A 15,566-nucleotide genomic window follows, 5' to 3' on the forward strand; every position below is an offset into this window, starting at 1 on the left:
GCAGAAAAATACGTGCACACCTGCTCCTTCTCCCCGCAGGTATCTGCGGGCGACAGGGCTGTGTCTGACGGAAGGAGAAGCAGTGGGACGTCCCTGTCATGGCCAAGGCTGGAGGCCTGCAGACACAGTCTCCACATAAGTACATTCAGCTCCTTGGGTTCAAACCAAGTCAGAAAATAGGCAGCAGCCACAGGTTTCGTTAACTCTGAATGAATTTGGCAATGGATGCCCGGGCTGACCAAGCAGGTCCCAACCTGGTCACGTACCCTAGGTGGCCCTGCCAATGGCTGATGAATTCTCTTCTTCTGCCAAAAAAATAAAGGGAGATGGCTCCTTCTGAGTCTGTTCTTTGGGGCAGGTATCTGGGATCTACATTCTCGCTCTGTGTGAACTATTAGCTCAGTGACCTTGGGCAGCTTCCTTCATTTCTCTAAGCCTCGGTTGCCTCGCCTGTAAAATGAGTAGCAGCCTCCCAGCCTGTTGGGAAGAATAAATTAGACCAATGGTTCTGAATCAGGGTGATTTGGTTCCCCCACGAGACATGTGGCAGCGTCTGGAGACATCTCGGGGGCAGGGGTGCCACTGGCTACAACCCAGTGGGTAGAGGCCAGGATGCTGCTACACATCCTACAACGCACAGCACAGCCCCCAACGACGTAAAATTATCCAGCTGAAAATGTCAGAGCGCCAAGTTAGAGAAACCCTGATTTAAATGGTACAGGTAACCCACCTAGCATAGGACCTGTAACAGTGTGTGCTCTCGGTGCAGGGCTGCAATCATCATCACCACCACCACCACCATCACCATCATCACAGTTATCGTCATCATCGTCACCACCACCACCATCAGTATTACTAGCCTGGAACTCCCAGCACCCAGCAGAGCACAGGTAGGGAGCATCAATGACAGCGTTTTACTAAACTGAAGAAACAGGTCATTCCTTTGAGCTAAGGACATTCCAAAACGTCCCTTCAATCCCCTAAGCCAGTGGTCCCCAACCTTTTTGGCACCAGGGACCGGTTTCATGGAAGACAATTTTCCCATGGACCGGGGTGGGGTGGGGTGGGGTGATGGTTTCGGGATGATTGAAGCACATTATATTATTTATCGTGCAGTTTATTTCTATTATTATACATCAGCTCCACCTCAGATCATCAGGCATTAGACCCTGGAGGCTGAGGACCCCTGCCCGAAGCTCACCTGAGGGAACTGAAGCATGTAGGAGCTGTGAGATGGGTAAGGGGAGTGGCGGTGCCCTGGGGAAAGGGTCCGAGCAGATGATGGCAATACCACCCGACATCCTTATTTAACACTGAATGTGTGTGAGTTGTTCTAAGCATTTGACGTGTATTAATTCATTTTACTCTCTCAGCGACCAAGGAGGTCAGTTCATAACAGAATAACATATTATAATCAAGTTCTATTATTACTCTCCACTATGATCATAACCACTGAACTGCTGTTTCCCTGATGGGAGGGAGCAGTGGCTTTGCAGAGTTCACCCTCTGCCTGTGGCCAGTCCTGCCGCCTGCCTGACTGCTCTGCAAAGAACCTTAGAAGGCACGGTCCTGTCTCCCAGCAGCCTGCAGGGAATGTGGATGGTTTCCGAGCCTTCCATTCAGTACTGTAGGAAATGCCCAGACAAGGTCATTTCTGGGCAGGGCAGATGCCTGGTGAGCAGAATGCGTGTCGACTGGGAAGAGAAGCCAGCATGAGGGGAAAGGCCATGTGGCTTTCTGGAGAGGGGTGGGGGACATGTTGGTGAGGCCACCTCAGAAATCAACTCCAAGGCCCGTCTCTAAAGGAGCCAGGAGCCGGCCAATCTAGAGCCACTGCTGGGAGGACCCCACCAACCTGGTCATTTTCCTGCCTGTCTCCCTTTTCCTCACTGCCACCAGCAGGATCCCTACTGGGCCTAGGGTTCATCCTCAGAGAAGTCAAAATGGGTAGTAGCTGGGGTGCCTACACTTATAGCCAGCCTTGGAGAAACAGGAGCCCAGGGGACATGGTGGATAGAAGGAGTGACCAAGAAGAGATGAGTGGAACACATCTGGGGCTCCCGACAGGGAAATGAGAGGAGGCTGGGGAAGGGCTGAGGCTGAGAAGTGGGTACCTGCTGGGACATGGCAGGCTCCCCACATGCACCCCCCCCAATGTTCCCTGTAAGTACAAATGGAATTCTAGTGGGTTCTGGGGTCTCAAAGACTAGGACACAAGGGAAACCCAAAATGTCACATAGGAGAAGCAAAAAGTATGTCTGCTAATTATCTATGAGAAGACCCACCGTTTGCTGAGCATTTACTATTTGTCAAGCTTGGTGCCAAGTGCTTTATAGAATCACCTTCATTTTTCACAGTAGGTTTTAACAGCTCCATTTCACAGGGGAGCAAACTGAGGCTCAGAGAGGTGAATGATGTACCCAAAGCCATAGGAATTGAGTGAGTAGGTGACAACGCCCAGGATTTGAACTCCAAGCTCAAGTTCTTAATTTCAAGGGTATCCCAACTTCTTGGCACTAAACAGAACTATGTGTGTTTGGGGGCCTTATCCCATGCCAATCACCCCCGCTTACCCACACAATCTTTCCTTATCCCTTCAGCTAAGTCAGAGACAATGAACAAGATTCTACACAGGGAAAACACTATTTTTCAAAAAATAAGAAAGCAAACAACCCAGTTAAAAATGGGCAAGAGACCTCACCAAAGAAGATATACAGATGGCAAATAAGCATAAGCAAATAAGCATAAAGATGCTCAACGTCATATGTCATTAAGGAACTGCAAATTAAGATAGCAATGAAGTACCACTACAAGCCTATTACATGGCCAAAGTCCAGAACACTAACACCACCAAAAGCTGACAAGGATGCGGAGCAACAGGAACTCTCATTCATTGCAAAATGGTCCAGTATCTTACAAAACGAAACATACTCTTACCATATGATCCAGCAATTACATTCCTTGGTGTTTACCCAGAGGACTGAAAACCTACATACACAGACACACACACAATGGCACACTAATATTTATACCAGTTTTATTCATCATTGCCAAAACTTGGAAGCAACCAAGATGTCCTTCAATAGGTGATTGGATAAATAAACTGTGGTATATCCAGACAACGGAATAAAATTCAGCAATAAAAATCAGCCACCAAAAAGAAATTAATAAATAAAAAAATGAAAATGAGCTACCAAACCATGAAAAGACATGGAAGAACCTTAAATGCATATTGCTAAATGAAAGAAGCCAATCCATACATACATACTGTATGACATTCTAAAAAAGACAAAATTATGGCGGCAGTAAAAAGATCAGAGGTTCGGGGGAGAGAGGGAAGGATGAATAGGTGGGGCGCAGGGGATTTTTAGGGCAGTGAAACTATTATTCTGTATGATGCCGTCATGGTGGATACGTGTCATTATACATTTGTCAAAACCCATAGAATGTACACCACCAATAGTGACCCCTTACTGAAATCTATGGGCTTTAGTTAATAATAATGTATCACTATCAGCTCCTCACCTGTAACAAAGGTACCACATCAATGCAAGATGTTAATAATGAGAAATCGGGGTAAGTAGGGGGTACATGGGAACTCTGTACATTTCAATTTTTTTCTGTAAACGTAAAACTTTTTTTTAAAGTCAAATGCTACCAATACAATGGAAAAAAAATTTTTTTAATTTTCTTCTACAGAGAAAAAAAAATTTTGCCTTAATCTTCATCAATGGGAAAGAATCTTGAGATATTAATATTATTACAGTTAGATTTGTATAACGTGTCATACCTTTCAAATCGTTTTTGTGTTGATTAACAATTTGATCTCATCCCATCTGCAAACAAGGAAAGTGCATGCTGTTCGGGCCTTAGCCCACAAACGTCTTGTCTGTCCACACCACGTGGCCCTCGTGGGTGGGGGACACAGCCTAGTGCTGAAGACGGATAGGTCTTCATTGCACGTATCACAATTTGAATGTGTGCATCTATTTCTTTGTTTACTTGTTAATCTGTGGAGAGGGGCCACCTCTGTTTTGTTGGCTGTGAACACCCAGTGTGGACTATACACGAGCGAGATGAATTTCAATGAATCAGACAATGGCTCTAATAGATGCTGGGATTGCACAAAGAACAGTGGGAGCAAAGAGCAGTCTCAGGATTTCTCTCTGTGGCAATCCCAGAGGGCTTCCAAGTGGAGGAGAGTCTGGCAGAGAGCTGAAAGGAAAAAGTAAGGCCTTGGCAGGCATTCCAGGAAGAGACACATCCTGGTAGAACTGCTGGAAAGGAAGAAGCCTGTCTGAATGTTAGAGCTGGAAACTAGCTCAGAGAATGGCTAGTTAAGGTCATAGGCAAATTAGGACACAGCTTTCGGGCACTAATTAGGGCAGGTGAGATCACAGACCTGGGGCCTCCTTGGAGCCAGGGGAAACAAGGTGCACCTTTATTCTCAAGCTTTCACCTAAGTAAGGCTAACAACAGAGGAAAGAGAACACAGATTTCCCCTTCTCTCTACCCACACATCCCCTGACATCCAGGGATGGGGAGTGTGGCCAGAAACAGGCAGGCCAAAGGCACAATGTCTCCAAGGTCAAATTTTCCCATTCTAAGCCATATGTATTAATTATTTTAAAATCAAAACAATGCTTCTCCCCCACTCTAAGTGATATCCTCCCAAGAATGTCTCCCAGTAAAACTGATGTTCAGGATTGCAACTCTAGTTTTCTGTCTCACAGCAGTAAGAGCAGCTAACGCTTACACAGCACCTTAGCTATATCATAACTCATGCAATCCCTGCAACAACACTGGTGGGTGCCAGTACCCCTATTTTACAGACACAGCCCAGCACACTGCATGGAGCAGCCCCACGCCAGACAGGGGGGCACAGACAGTGAATCTTTCTCCCAGGTGGCATATCTGGCCCACAGTCTCATTCCTACAACGCCACAAGTGTGTGAGTTTGGAATCAGGCGCTGCAGTGAACCGACTGTATAGTTTGGGACACGTCCTATTTCCCCACACCCTGCTTCGTTCTCTGTACAATGCAGGTTTTGTCCAGGGTGAACACAGGAAAAGCTCCAAACACAGTGCCTGGCACACAGTAGCCCTTCAAAGGGAAGAAAACCAAAAACAACCCTGTTTTTTTTAAACCAAGCCTGTCTCTGAACTCCTGGGGAAATTCTCTGCACTAGAAGGAAAAAAAATGGGAGAATTAAACAAACAACAATAATCTGTAACCCAGATGACCACGGGCCCCGCTGATGAATGAAATCTTGGCCCAGGGCAGGAATCAGCGCTCTGACCCAGAGAGGAGCTTCCTTCAGCCGACCCCACCCGCTTCCCCCAGAACATTCCACACTCAGCCAGGAGATCCCAGGAACAGGCCACTGGGCCCAGCCGGGAGAGGCAGGCACCTCCCTTCCAGGCCACTATGCACAACCTCTGAGCCGCACCCCTGCCCAGCTCCCACTGCTTCCCTACAGAGAGACCCAGAGCTGGTTCCTCTGCCCCAGACCTGCTTCTCTCCAACGTCTCTAGGCAGCCAGCCAGAGCCCGCTGGAGACAGGCCGGGGTGGGGGCTGAGCCACTGGTCCTCAGCCATGGCTCCAGTTTGGCCACTTTACACTCTCTTTCCTTAGGCCCCTGCCTGGACCTCCTGCCTCCAGTCCTGGTACCCACTACAGATAAACGAGTCTCTTCAGATAGTCATGAAGCACTCCCCGCCTCAAGCACCTTCAATAGCTCCCACTTCTCTCTGAATTCAGTTTGGAGTCTGTATCCTGGGATTCGAGACCCTCCACGATACAGCCCAAACCCACCCTCCAGTCCCGACACGACTCAAACGTCGCAACTTAAAATGGATTATACCAAGATTCGCACACGCACTTGCACACTTGCCAGTTCCGATGATGCACCCTCTCCCGCCTCCACCTAGCTGGATCCTACCCCTCCCCCACCCCAGCTTACTCCTCCAAGGAGCCCTTTCCTTTCCAAGCCTCTGAATTTCTCCAGCACACTCTTCCCAAACCTCAGGCGTTCCCATGCCACCTGCCATCCGTACTACTCTTTACTTAATATTTTCCTTTAAATCAACACACTCTTTTACTTAAATTTATTTTCAGAGGAAACTTTCTATCTCCACCATAAATAGAAAACCGTATCATTTGCTATAAATAGAAGGGAACTTTAAAAAGGTTCTAATGCACATGAAAATACAGTCATTAAAATGTTTTAAGTGCTCGTCTGTAGAATATACTTAATATTACTGTATAATATACTTAAAAATCCTCTCACACTCTAAGAAACGTCACCTTGACATTTCTTTATTTTTGCCTCCTTCTGGCCCTTGGTTTTTCTAGTCCTGTCCCACAGTTACCTGAGAACTTGTCACAGTCTTATCCTAGTTGACCCCAAACAACAGCACTTGGGGGGCTGCAGCCCCTCTTCCAGTGCCTACACACAGCGTGACGTGCAACAAAAATATTTAACGAAAGTTCCATTTGCTCAGTTATAGTAACAACTTTCCAAAATACACATCCCCTCCTCCAGCCACCCCTAAACCCAGCCCTGACCACTGGGGTCTCTCAGAGGATGGTACAGCGAGTGTGGAACTGTCAGGGAGGTGCTGGGGGGCTCCCCCCATTCTCCGACCCCTGCCACCTCTTCCTGGGAAGCAGCAGGCCCTGGGGTAACCCGGAAAAAGCAAGTCAACCATTAACGACACTCTCCCAGCCCAGACACACCCTTCCCGAGTGTTAGCAAAGTTCTGGGAAAACTCCTGGCTCCAGAAAATACAAAATCTTCCCGTCACCTCGTTGCCAAAGACCCCGAAACACCTACCGGGAACCGAGGGGGCCTGGCCTGGGCCTGGCCCTGCTGGCACCCCAGGCAGAGGAGGTCCGGCTCCCGCCCACCACGTGTTGCCAGGGGCGACCCTGATGAAGATGAATCACTGGGACTTAAGTCAATAAGCGGCAGCTGTGGGAAGGCCCAGCTGGAGCCAAACCAAGGCCTGGATTCTCCTCGGTGGACGGTGGAGGGAAGCCCAGCTGAAGCCCGCCCTCGGCCAATCACGGGTGACCAAGTCCCCCTAATGACATCTTCTAAAACTGAACAGATAAGGGACACTTTCTATTAGCGGGAGGCCTCCCTTGGGAACGTTTGCATTCTTTTTGTTTTTTTTTCTTTTTTTAAAGTCTTGCCACTTTTACAAGTTTTAAGGATTTTGCTGTTGTTATTTTATCTATTTATTTATTTTTTGGTTATCATTTTATTTTATTTTTTGTTGTTGTTTCTAAAAAGGGCACATTTCATGGAAAGGTATCAAAGCCATTCATTCCAGGCAGTGGTCATACGTGAGGTGTCAGCATCTCATGACTTCCTGAAACTTCAACTGCTGGGGGCGAGGCATCCATCTGGGTGTAGCTCCCCAGGAAGAAGGTTTACTGAGGCCCAGACAATGTGACGAATGCCGCAAATGGAGTGGCCTCCCACATGCAGCTCGAGGAGGACAAGGGTCATGAAGGGACAGCCTGACACCTGCCTGCAGGGAGAAGGAAGGTGACAAGGATCCCCTTCTTGCCCTTTACATAGTGCAAACAAGCTAATGACAGAAAAAAATGTGGTGGTAAGAAAAACACCACATCTAGCAACTATCCCTCATGGGGGACAAAATCAGGTGCTACAAAGAGGGATGGATGCACGTAATCATGAAGAGGTCCTCAAACTGGGCTCCAAGGAGCCTTAGGGGGGTGCCATCTACCTCACTGGGGCTGCTGATGTGGAATGCGGGGGAGGTGGATAAAGGGGATGTATTCCAACCTAGCCCAGGGCAACGCTGCTCTTGTCAGCTTCCTCTACTGGATTTTCAGGGAAGACAGCCTTTGAAGAAAAGATTCTGTAGCTAAAAATGTTGAGAAGTGCTAATGTGTGATCCCGGTTGTATCACGTAGGAGAATGTGATGTGAGTCTCTCTGAGTCTGTGGAAAGCGGTCGCCACATACCCAGGTGTGCCGGGAACCCACTGGTCCTTCATCCTGAGTGGGCGCTGACTTTAGGAGAAGTGACAGGTCCAGCCTGGCCACTCTGCCCTTCTCCTGGCAGGACCACAGGCTGGACACTGCAGGCACAATCAGCCTTGAGCTGAGTCAAACGTACAGATAAGAGACTCCATAGCGACGGGGGCCAAATGCAGACATTAGAGGCAGATTTGTGGATGCAGGGACCAAAGGCCAAAGAGAAGTGAAAAGTGGTGTCAGTGACTGCAGGCGGCCTCTGGGACACACATGGTGGAGAGAGGTTGGTTTCCAAGTGCTCCCAGCAGCCTGCTGCACAGAAAGGCCGACTCTGTTTGAAGGTCCAGGATGGACCAGACCTGAGGACGTGAAGAGGCCCCAGTGTACACGCTCACTCAACCGAGAACAGCCGGTGTGCTGCTGCCCTGCTATGCAGCTGGCGCCCTGAAAGCTGCCTCCAGACGGCTGGGGCCTCCGCTGGCCTTTCACGATGGACGTACATTCTGTCTGCCCAGCATCCCTCTCTTTGAGAACGACTCCCCCTCAGGGCCAAGGAAATCATGCCCAGTTCTTCTGGGTGGGAGAAACAGGCCCTTCCTTCCTCTTCCTCGGGGTGAATGTGACTGGGGCCGGCTGATTAGAATATCCCCACCCGCTGGGCACAGTGACTGACCGAGGCCCAGCTTCCCTGGGCTCTCACCAGAGTTACTGAGAAGTACCCTCTTTCTCTGTGACAGCAAGCTATGAGAGCAATGTTGGCCTGAGATGGCCAATGGCCATCTTGCTGCCACTTGGAAACAGCCTGAGAATAAAGCCAAGCAGAGCTGAGAGATGGAGATAATCAACTGCTGGATCCAGCCGTGCCTGAACCCCTCCTTTGGTTCCGAACTTGCCATGTCCACAGAGGCCCCTTTTTGCTTAAACTAGTTGAGCGGGGTCTTTGTCATTTGCAATCAGGTGTCCTGGGTATGTCACCTATCCAGGAGCGGGAAGGGATAAGAATGCACCACATGTACTAACCTGAGTGAGCCTGATGTCTTAACAGAAATGACAGGAGCCCTGGAAGTAAGCTTCCTGCCCCCATGCCAACTAGCTCTTTGGCGCCTGTGCCAGCAGCTGCCCGGCTCAGGGATGTCAGGGCCGCAGTTGCTTTCCTCTGAAGCACCCAGTGCTCATTCCCAGGCTTCCTTTGGTTTCTCTGCAGCAGTCACGTGGTCCACAGGGAGCCCCTCCACTGGGGGCTGCTTCCACGGTCCCTAGATGATGTGGCAGCCTCCTCTGTCTCAGCATCCACCAGACCACTGCAGGAAGTTGACGCATGTGTTCACACCTCCAGGGACACAGGAAGCTGACCTGGGTCATCCCAGACCCTTGGCTCATCTCCCAGGTTCCAAGTTCAGGCTCCATTGTCCACCTCTGGCCACCCCAGGTTGGCCGGTCTTCTGGGCTAATGCAACCAGAACGAACGTGGAAAGGGGGCCTCGCGTGCTGGCTCGAGAGCCTTCAGCACTAACACACGAGGAACGTGTGCATCCATTAGCATCTCTCCACCCTGCCTCATCCTAGGATCCAGGAATCACAAGCCAAAAGGTCCCATTGCCATTGCATCTCCTCACTCTCCACTCAAAACCTCACCGGGTGGGCCTGAACAGTGAAAGTAGGCGCCAAACTGCCTAACAAATCCACACATAAGATGTGCAAGAAGGAGGCCAAAAGGAATAAACCGAATGACCCATATGTGAAATGGAGTAATTTGATAATTAATATAAATACGAAATAAAAATTCCCTAGGTAAGCTACAGAAAACACACCTTAAAGAGTTCAAGAGGAAGGAAATTAGGAAAACAAAGCTCTATCTGGAGGATCAAAGGCTATGCTCAAGGTAACATGCTAGGACTTCCCTGGTGGCGCAGTGGTTAAGAATCCGCCTGCCAATGCAGGGGACACGGGTTCGAGCCCTGGTCCGGGAAGATCCCACACGCCGCAGAGCAGCTAAGCCCGTGCGCCACAACTACTGAGCCTGCGCTCTAGAGCCCACGAGCCACAACTACTGAAGGCCGCACACCTAGAGCCGTTCTCCGCAACAAGAGGAGCCACCGCAACGAGAAGCCCGCGCACCGCAACGAAGAGTAGCCCCCGCTCGCCACAACTAGAGAAAGCCCGCGTGCAGCAATGAAGACCCAACGCAGCCAAAAATAAATTAATTAAAAACAAAAGATAATATGCTACATGTGATCAACGCACATTCTGTTTAAAATTAGAAATATGTTGGCCACAGTGCTATTGGGTAAATCAGCTACACAGAGCCCCCTAGAGAGCTGGGCCAGGCTGGGGGCGGGGGAGGGCAGAGCATGGCCGGGGCTGAGTCCTGGGGCCAGAACCTGAAGAGCATGGTCCCCAAGGGTCAACAGGCACAGGAGAGGAAGGAAGGAAACAAAGTCCAGGGAGCCCAGGCACTGCCTCCACCACCCCCAGGCCAAACTGGGGCCTCCCTGATTTCCCCAGCTCTCCCACCAGCCTGCCCCTGCCTGCCTGGGGCCCCTCCCACCCCATCCCTGCTCCACTCACAAATCTGCTGCCCAAATCAAGCCTGTGGGCAAAGCTCCAGCAGCTGGCTCGGACTAACCTTTCCTGGTGTGCTCCCTGCCACTGCCCTAAAAGCACCCCAAAGTCATTCTGGCTCTTCTCTCCTCCAGATCTACCTCTCTGCCTCGGTTCCTGCTGCCCCCAGGGCCCCAGATGTCCCCCCCTCCACCTCATCCTTCCAGATCCAGCAAAGGGTCCTGCTACACCATGGAGCCTGCCTTGCTTTCCCCTTCCCTCTGGTAGCAACCTCTCCTCCCCTGAAGTCCCTTAGCTCCTTGCCTGTCCCCTCCCTGTAGCACTGAGCATTTGACACCTTATATTTATGTTCTATCTTCTACTGGGCAGTCTGCAACCGCTTCGCCTCTGCACTCTCTTTATTCTTTCAGTCATTCATTCCACAAATATGTATTGAGCACCTACCATGTGCTGGACCCTGTGGTAGGGCTGGGGATACCATGATGTGAGTGCCACCTTGGAACTCACATCTCAGTGGGGGAAACACTGAACAAACAAACGTAAATAAATATATCCATATGTGCTGTGATACAGGCCATGAGAGAAAGGTGCATGGGGGTGTGATTTGTGAGCTCTGATGTAGAGAAGAGTCAGGAAGGCATCTCTGAAAAAGCGATGTTAAACTGGGATGAGGAGGTGAGCACAGTGGGTCAGGCACTCTTTCTAGGCACATAATAGGTGTTTTCTAAATATCTGTGGAACAAGTAAATGACTGTAATGAGTCAGAAATTCCTAGTATGTCCCCTGTGTCCCTCCAGACACACGACCCGTCATCACCCTCATGGGTCCCTCCAACTGGCACCTAGAGGCGGTTTACAGCAAACACACCTCCTATGGACAACAGGACATGGTGTCCACTCATGTCACCCCTGCAGAGGTGCTTGCCACGGCTTCCTGTGGCTCTCCACTCAGAATTCCCTCATGACTCCCGATACCACCATCACCCCCAGAGCTGGAATAGCAAGCAAGTGGTTTTGTCCTGTATGCCGACTCCACACCGTTGGTAATAGCCGCCTGGAACACCATGCTTGAAAGACTCTGCAAGGCTCTCTCTGGCCTCAGTGAGAAAGGACCGTGATCGATTAATGATGTCTAGCATGGGAGGAGGAACAGAGGGCAGCGGCACATGTGCCATGCATTTCCCTTGCCCCTCAGGGTCTCGTGGATGACCACCCAGGCAAGAAATTCCCTTCAGATCTAATTGCCTGGAAAAGCACTCAGCGTCTGGTCTCCGGCTTCTTATGGACCCCATGAACCGTGTAAATAATACAATTTTTTTCCTGCTTTGATCACTCTTTAGCTCAGAGCTAAATCTGTGGTTCAACCATAGTAAAGTGGGCATAGCTCTATGGCCTGAATATGTGTCTTAACTCTCTCCCTGGTTGTGACCTTCCAGTTAATCTATGTTTTCCCTGATCTTATTTTTATGGGTTTCTATTTAATTACATACACACACACACATATACAAGCATATCTAAAAAATATCTATACATAGCTCTGGCATTAAGTATCGACTTTATACCTTTTTATTATAAATACACTTTTCTCTAATTTCTTATATAGTCAAGATATATAGAGAAATATATGTTCTGGTTAGTATCTCAATTCCTTTACAGAACAAGACGGAGGCATAAATGGAGGGATGGATGGATGACAGACAGGAAAACCAGGAAGAATAAGCTACAGACTGTGCCTGAGAGAATTCCGAAGATCGTTCCGCTCTGTTGTGAACAGAGTCCGGGATCCGAAATCAGAAGGCAGGCTTTTAGTCCCAGCTCTGACCAGCTGTGTGGCTGTGAAGGGTAAACAATTACTCACACACCCCCTCCATCCCATGCCCAGGCAACCTGAGGGTTTGTCAGCTATTAAATGCATATAAAACAATCTGCCCTACTTCCTTCACTAGGTTATATGAGAAATTAAATGCAGAGGTTTGTGACTGCTAATCAGAGGTAAGGCACCAGCTGCGCGCATGCCACCAGCATCATTATTAGTATCGGAAACAACATTCCAGGCAACCAGCACACGGCTGTAAAGAAGAAGACGCCAAACAGCTCAGCCTCCTATAAATGCCGCAGGAATTCAAAGAGAAAAGGCCTTTGAAACTCACATCTGCATGCAGTGTCCTTCCTTGTCCCCCCTCTCTGATGTCTGAGAGAGTATCTGACTAAAGGACTTCAATTCCCTGCTTCTCACAGCGAGAGAAAAAGCCCCGTCCAGGATCAATCCCCCTCCTTAGCACTGGAAATGGCTGTCCCGGGGTGAAGGGCCTGGGGCTCCCTGTGTCTCCCCGCCCCCAGCGGTCTCCCTTCCACAGCATTCCCTGCACAAAGGGCGGGCGGCATAGCACGCCTTACCAGCAGGCCTGCTGAAACCAATGAGCTGAGGCTGGAAACGGTGGGGCTGGGGACGTGACTGGCGGCTGACCCTCACACATGCCCCCCACTGGACCTCACAGACACCTCCTGTCCCCAGTCAGAGGCCCATTTATTCCGCAACCACCAGGGCTTCCAGGCATCCGATTCAGCGCCACTGAGTTTCAAACAGCAGGTGGAAAATGAGACAATGACAGTAACTGGGGTCCTTTTCAACAAGTTTTTCAGCAGGGCATGAGCTAGACCTTGCTTTTCTGGGAAAACGGACAGAATTCACAAAGGTAGTAAGACTAATTCTAAATTCTGGAATGTTCCCTGCCCAGTTAAGGGCTGAAAGTGGAGGCCCAAAGGGGAGGGGAGATGGATAGTCAGAGGGCTGTTTATAAGCCAGTTCAAGTGATAAAATAAAGTCTCCTGTGGTTTATCCCTAGGGGCAGACCCATCTTAGGCAGTGAGTCCTCCAGAGTGGTGGGGGAGGGACCCTTGACACAAGGTCGCTTGCATCCCATTGGATGCCCCTTCTTCTCTCTGGTCCTACCAGCTGCCCAGCTGCCTTCAGGCGTGGGCTCCAGAAGCCTCAAGTTTACACTGGGACCAGCCTCCTCAGGCCCAGCTGACTCTTCCAGGGGTGCACTCAGCCCAAGCTGGCATGTTGAGGTCCCTTCCTTGAGAATCTAGGAAATGGGCTAAGAGACTTAAGTTTTAACTCAACTGCTCTCTGGAGTAATAAGATGCAAATTTAGAAGCTGATGGAGGGGCCATTTTCCCCAGGTGGGAACGCCCAGGAAAGAGAAAGGTGGTCTGCGGTGAGAGAAAAGAGAGAAGAGCCGAAATAGAGGATGGCCTGGGCTTCTGTGACATGCTCCAGTGTCCTGGCAATAAATCCCCATTTCTACAGTTTATTTATTTATTTATTTTGCGGCACGCGGGCCTCTCACTGTTGCGGCCTCTCCCGTTGCGGAGCACAGGCTCCGGACGCGCAGGCCCAGCGGCCATGGCTCACGGGCCGTGCTGCTCCGCGTCATGTGGGATCTTCCCAGACCGGGGCACGAACCGGCGTCCCCTGCATCGGCAGGCGGACTCTCAACCACTGCACCACCAGGGAAGCCCCTCTACAGTTTAATGTCTACTGTTTGCAGCGAGGCGGCGCTAGTTAGCCACAAATCCTACTTAGCCTGATTAATATGATGTCCATTTCCCTCCCCCCTCTCATTAAGCACAGAGACCTCAGCCACTCTCTGGGCTGATCAGGAATACCTGGGAGGATGCAAATCAGTGGCCTGTGGAGAGCAGAGGTTGCGTTGCCAGAAGGACCCAGGTCTGGCTCCATCTAGTGGGGTGACCTTAAACAATAACCTCCCTGACAGGTAGGTTTCTCTCTCACCTGGGCTACCGCTGACGCCTCCCCAAGTCCACTCCTGGCCCTTTCCAATCTGTTCACCAGGGCTTCGCTGGTGGCACAGTGGTTGAGAATCCACCTGCCAATGCAGGGACCACAGGTTCGATCCCTGTTCCGGGAAGATCCCACATGCCACAGAGCAACTAAGCCTGTGCGCCACAACTACCGAGCCTGTGTTCTAGAGCCCGTGAGCCACAACTACTGAGCCCGTGTGCCGCAACTACTGAAGCCCGCGCGCACCTAGAGCCTGTGCTCCACAACAAGAGAAGCCACTGCAATGAGACGCCCATGCACCACAACGAAGAGTAGCCCTAGCTCACCGCAATGAGAGAAAGCCCGCGCGCAGCAACGAAGACCCAACTCAGCCAAAAATAAATAAATAAAATAAATTTATTCTAAAAAAAAAAGTCACAATGAGCTCTTCAAAATGCCAGCCCTGCAACGGAGCCACCTACAGAAATCCTCCAGTGACTTTCTACTGCTCTAATGATAAAACCAAAGGCAGCCCAGCCCAGCCCAGCCCAGCCCAGCCCACCTGGGGCCTCTGGCAACACACCACACTCTTTCCCCTTGGGGCCTGGAGACACCCTGATACGCCTCCCTGGGGAATGCTTCCCCAACTCTACTCCTCCCAACCTCCTTTGCCTAGTTACCCACTTTGATTTTTTTTTTAATTAACACCATTTTGAGATTTAATTTAGGTACTATAAAATTCACCCTATTAAAATGTACAATTCAGTGGTTTTGGTATACTCACAGTTATGCAGCCATCACCACTCTCTCATTCCAGAACGTTTTCATCTCCCCAAAAAGAAGCTCTGTACCCATTAGCAGTCACTCCCCATTCCCCCCTCTCCCCAGCCCCCAGAAACCACTAATCTTTCTGTCTCTGTGGATTTGCATATTCTGGACATTTCATATAAATGGAATCACACAATCGGTGGACTTTTCTATTCTCTATTTCCCTTTTTGTGCTCTAATCTTTATTACTTCTTTCCTTCTGCTTGCTTTGGATTCAGTTTGCTCTTCTTTTTCAACTTTAAGGTGGAAGACGGCTAGTGATTTGAAGTCTCTTCTTTTTTAATATAGGCATTTACAGCTATAAATTTCCTCCTGAGCACTGCTTCAGCTGCATCCCATAAGTTTTGGTACGTTGTATATTCTTTTTCATACATCTCA

The 15,566-nt window shown here is 49.8% G+C and overlaps 1 protein-coding gene across 11 annotated transcripts in view; it reads right to left on the bottom strand.

Annotated features, from left to right (window-relative positions):
- Window positions 1-15,566, bottom strand: part of RPH3AL (rabphilin 3A like (without C2 domains)) — a 147,104-nt gene that overhangs the window by 113,719 nt on the left and 17,819 nt on the right. For 7 of the 11 annotated variants that reach the window (XR_004347278.1, XR_004347276.1, XR_004347277.1 and 4 more), the window contains exon 1: window positions 6,838-6,922. The exons of 1 other annotated variant lie outside the window; for it this stretch is intronic. The gene's annotated coding sequence lies outside the window, so the exon portion shown is untranslated. Of the gene's footprint in view, window positions 1-6,837; window positions 6,923-15,566 lie in introns of those variants that run through there. 3 more of the 11 variants (XR_004347275.1, XM_032615571.1, XM_032615569.1) reach the window with 1 other exon arrangement.

The sequence above is a fragment of the Phocoena sinus genome, chromosome 20 (assembly GCF_008692025.1).
Source record: "Phocoena sinus isolate mPhoSin1 chromosome 20, mPhoSin1.pri, whole genome shotgun sequence".
Classification (NCBI taxonomy): Eukaryota; Metazoa; Chordata; class Mammalia; order Artiodactyla; family Phocoenidae; genus Phocoena; species Phocoena sinus.